A 4,780-nucleotide genomic window follows, 5' to 3' on the forward strand; every position below is an offset into this window, starting at 1 on the left:
GATGGATGTCAGATGTTTGTCAAATAACACTCTGGCATGCCTATATTGTGTTATCTGTGAAGTCTGGCATATAGAAGGGAAATAATGAAAATGTAAAAGTAATCAGCTTTTTTCTCTTGCATTTCTTATTTCAGCTGATCTTTGCCATCCGCCCGTATCGTTTTTAACTCAGGCCATGATTGGGGGTGCTATGCAATTACAACCAAGAGAGATTTCAGTCATCATTGTCTGGCAGACAGTAGCCAATGAAAAATAAAAGATCTCTAGAGGTGTAATAAGTCAACTTGTCTGTACGAATCTGTCCACACAAGAGAGATGTCCCACCCTCTGAGTTAAACAAACGAGGTCCTATTTAGGGCCTCCCTGTTTGGCTCCACACTGCTTCATGTGTGGAATAGCAATTAACCAGGGTGACGTGCATTAAAACTCTGACATCAAGGAAGAAACACTCAGAAGTCAGAATTAGAAAACATAACCTTCTTCCTGATTGTAGGTAACAATAAACTTGTAGTGATGTTATCACACTGTATACTCTTCCTGGCATCTCCCTTAGTGTCACTGTAATATTCCTGCCAGATTCCTACAGGGTGTGTGCTGTGATCAGCAGTGATCTTATTATGCTTCATTTTTCCCATCACAACAATATCACTTTAATATTCCCATGTGATTTGAATACACAGTGGCTCTGCAGTGAAATTGCTATAGTCTCTAAATTGTATTCTGGGATTAAGACAGCAGTTTTAGTGCTGCAGTACTGCGGCATGATGGGACAAACTATAGACAATCTTAAGTAACGCATCCCTGCTGTGACACATTTGTTATTAAATCTTTTTTTTTTTTATTAATCAGATTTTAAATAGTGTGTTTATGAGAGAATCAGCAAGACCAATTAACAACAACAGAACAGCATGAGTGGTTAGTTTGTATTATAGGATATAAAGTAGCTATCAGTTGCCAGTTTATTAGATACCCCTCGCCAAAACAAATGCAGTCTTAAACAACTGCAATGCAATGAATCTAACAGTCCAGATGGTTATAATGTTGAATTTTTGTTGTTTTAGAGATTCAACTTGATGCTACAGTTTGTGATGCTGTTGAATTGTATAGTAATGCACTCAGTGTCCACTTTATTAGGTACACCTGTAGAGTCAAATGCTGTCCATTGCAACTGCTCTGCCTCAAAGCCCACTTTCATTAAGGCATTAGCCCAATTATGTTTCTGCATTTATATTGTTATTATACTCTCATGTATGTAAATGACAATACAAAATTAAAAACCAGTATAACACCACCTTTGACTATGACCTCAGTAATAAACATATAATTGAATTTACACATTTCCGATAATGTCAATGGAACATTATGAGCTACGCAAAGCTAGATGTTATAGCAGGGCTGTTGTATTGGATTGCATGAGATTGTACTAGACCATTAACTATCAGCATGGCATAATACCATTAAGGGGATGTGCTAGTCTGCAGCAGTGACCCATAATTTGGGGTCCGTAGTAGTTCTGTTGTTCTATTGTTTTGCATTATACTTGAGGGGTGTTTCTAATATTTCGTCCCCTCCATTCATGTTAATAAGGGTAGACTCAATTTTGGACCAATACTGGCAGTGTATTAACTATTAATATTAACATAATGGAATGTGCTACTGGGGCAATGATGACTCAATTTGGGATTTGGGTGCCTTCAGGGCTCCCTCAGTGTCAAATAATATTTCATTTCACTTTAACTTCTTTCAACAAGACATAATCCTTCATACAAAACACATCCGAATACAGATCTTTTGTTCCACTCTCATACTATAATCTCCCAAAGTAGACACGGCAGACCGATCTACTTCAAAATACATAACAAAAACAATATTCCTTCATGTGGTTTTTGCGATTAAATTGTATCAAATGTGAGTCCCTGAACCTAAATTAAACATAACTGGGGTCCCTGACAAACAACATTTGAGAACCTCTGTGTAACTATTAACGCACCCTATATCCCCCAGCACACAACTGCAACCTACCGTTTTCTCTGCGTGCGTGTACTTGATCTTGGCAGCAGTCTCAACACTTGCTCAAGCGACTTGGAATAAAAAATATATATATATAAAAAAAAAAAAAAAGATGAACCCCACTTCAAATCACTGCAAATAAATGAGCCAGAGCATTGTTTGCCTCCCTCCGCTCGCTTTTTTCACTCGCTCCTGACTGGGCAGCGATTTAGAGTCCGCACAGGCTGAGCTCGTCCATTGTAATTGAATGCCGAGAGCCGGAGCAAACTGCTCGCATCTGCCAAAACTGGACGTCAGCGCTGATGGAGGTCGATTTCGACTCTTATCTCCCTCCTCTGATATTGTTATGCGGCTTTGATTCGTTTTCCCTTTTCCTTGCCTTTTCCCTCAACGCGGATGTTATCTTCCAGTAGTGACCGACTCCTTTAATTATCCCTGCTTGACTTGACTCGCCCCCCCCTCCCTCTCTCTCTCTCTCTCTCTCTCTCTCTCTCTCTCTCTCTCTCTCTCTCTCTCTCTCTCTCTCTCTCTCTCTCTCTCTCTCTCTCTCTCTCTCTCTCTCTCTGTGCATTAAAGAGAAAGAGAGAGAGGAGGTAGTGAAGGTGTTTTTAATTCTCGTTCATTTACTTTCAAAGCTGGTCTCATCACTGCCTGGCACCGATGGTTGCACTTAACTTTAAGTGCAATTTCCGCCGCTGAATAAACCATGATAAACAGCGACACTTTAATGTGAAACAACATATTGGAAGAGAAGCAGAGAAGCAGAGGGATTTCAGCACCACGGACAGCGGCCTTGTCTTTTATTATGAAAGGTTACGGGCGTAAAGATTTGATCCTCCACGCTCTGCCACTGATAAAGTGACGCCCGTCCTTACAGTGGCAATGGCAGGCAGAACAGAAGTGTGGAAAAGTGCGAAGGGACTGAGTTGAAAAAGTACCATTTCTGACTAACCAAGGGCAAGTGAATTCAAGCTGAACCGTGGCCCTTCAATATCCAGCAAAACAGGAGGCTACAGTTCATTACTGGCTGTGGCAGAGAGGATGAATATGAGCAGAGGTTACAATCTATTTTACAGCACTTTTAGGGGCCTTGTTGCTGATTGTTCAGCATGTGTAACATCGAAATGCTTCGTTGAATACAATTGTAATATTTTTATGCCGGTTTGTTCAACTTTGCCATCATACAAGGGTGGTAGGCTAGGCCTACTGTAGAAGCTGGACATTTCAACCATTTATCCATTACTATTTTAACTGAATACTTTTAGCTAACCATTTCAACTATTTATCCCACACATATAGCACATCGTTAATTCTAACAAAAATAACTAGCATTAAAAAAAGGATTAACAGTTAAAAGAGTTAGCTAGACAGCTACATTAACAGACCATTTTTAACGGTGTATGCCTAATATGTCTGTCTTTTAGCTAGCTGTCAATGCTTTCACCTGTCTGAGCTCACCTTATGTCATATTTAATATCTCCAGGTCAATAGCTACAGTGCAGATACTTACTATTTTGTTTAGAAGCAGAGACGGGCTCCGTTTCAATAAGATCCTCCATGTAGGCCATCCAGAAGCTTTTTAATCCATCATGGAATTACAGTGTCTTTGTATAATAAATAAATAATTATGAATCCAAAAATCAAGTCACGTAATCTCCAATATCTCCACATCGCTTCAAGCTAGCCACGTTTTGTGTTTTTTCCCCCAACATGTTAGCTAACACCAGGGCCTTTCCAAAGAGGGATTTGTGCAATCATGGCCCTTCCAGAAGCTTAGTAATCCGGCCTGGAACTTCACTGACTTTTGGGAGACTATGCATAATAATTCCAGAACAATAAATCGTTGACTGAACGGTTATTTAGTCATCCTATCGTATAGTAGAGCGGACAAGCATAACAATTGTAGGCGTAGGCAATAGCATGTGTAGTAACTTGGTCAATAATAAGGACCACAACGAAGGTTGTACCGAGTGGTAGCTTTAATATTGAATGTGGACCATGGATGTATTAGATGTGGACAGGCAAGAAACAGCAGTCTTCTAGAGCCCGGAACTAGCACTCTCTTCTAGCAAGTGAACATTGCTTAACACACAGTAGCTGAGGGAGTACTAAAACTAGTGCCACATAATTACAAGAGCTCCACCTAGTGGCATGAAAGATCATTAACAGCGTAAGCATTACAACAGCGTGTTTCCTTACTTTCCATAATCATGAACGTCACTGAACTTAGAAAGGCGCTGGACAACTCCTGATTGGTCAGATGCCATGGGGTGAATGTCTTTGAAGTAGCTTGATCTTTGCTGATTGGCTGTGAGAAATCAATGTGTTTATACGACCTCACGGAGAGGCACGAAGACGCTAGTTTAAATGTTCGATGAAGTTACCAAATACGGTTCCTCGCCCTATGTTCAGGTGTAACACATGACTCAACATGTGGATATTTCCTTCTAATCTAAAAGTAATTTCTATTTTAATAAGTTGAGTCTACCCCCTGGTGACTGCTGAAGTACTCCCTCGGGTACAAGTGGTTGAGAATCGAAGAAGTTACGTGCACGCGCCTCTGTGCGTGCCTCCTCTGATGATGTCTTGATGACACCACAGTGGTTAAAACCGTGCTGACCCACATTTAGCATCACTTAATTAATGCCTGCGCACGTGTGCATGAGCGTAGCTGCAAAGGATCCGATATCTGAGCAGGTACATTAGTTTGTGTCTAATTACATGTCTTTGTGATGCTGAGCGCACAGTATGTGTGTTTGAGCTCGGATTT

The 4,780-nt window shown here is 40.6% G+C and overlaps 1 protein-coding gene across 3 annotated transcripts in view; it reads right to left on the reverse strand.

Moving 5' to 3' along the window:
- The window catches only part of lrrc24 (leucine rich repeat containing 24), a 20,845-nt gene extending 17,095 nt beyond the window's left edge, over positions 1 to 3,750 (reverse strand). For 2 of the 3 annotated variants that reach the window (XR_004898209.1, XM_031310583.2), the window contains exon 1: positions 2,023 to 2,449. The gene's annotated coding sequence lies outside the window, so the exon portion shown is untranslated. Of the gene's footprint in view, positions 1 to 2,022; positions 2,450 to 3,520 lie in introns of those variants that run through there. The other variant, XM_036004845.1, reaches the window with a different exon arrangement.
- Positions 3,751 to 4,780: the final 1,030 nt, after the last annotated feature.

This window comes from Sander lucioperca, chromosome 9 (genome assembly GCF_008315115.2).
Source record: "Sander lucioperca isolate FBNREF2018 chromosome 9, SLUC_FBN_1.2, whole genome shotgun sequence".
NCBI lineage: Eukaryota > Metazoa > Chordata > Actinopteri > Perciformes > Percidae > Sander > Sander lucioperca.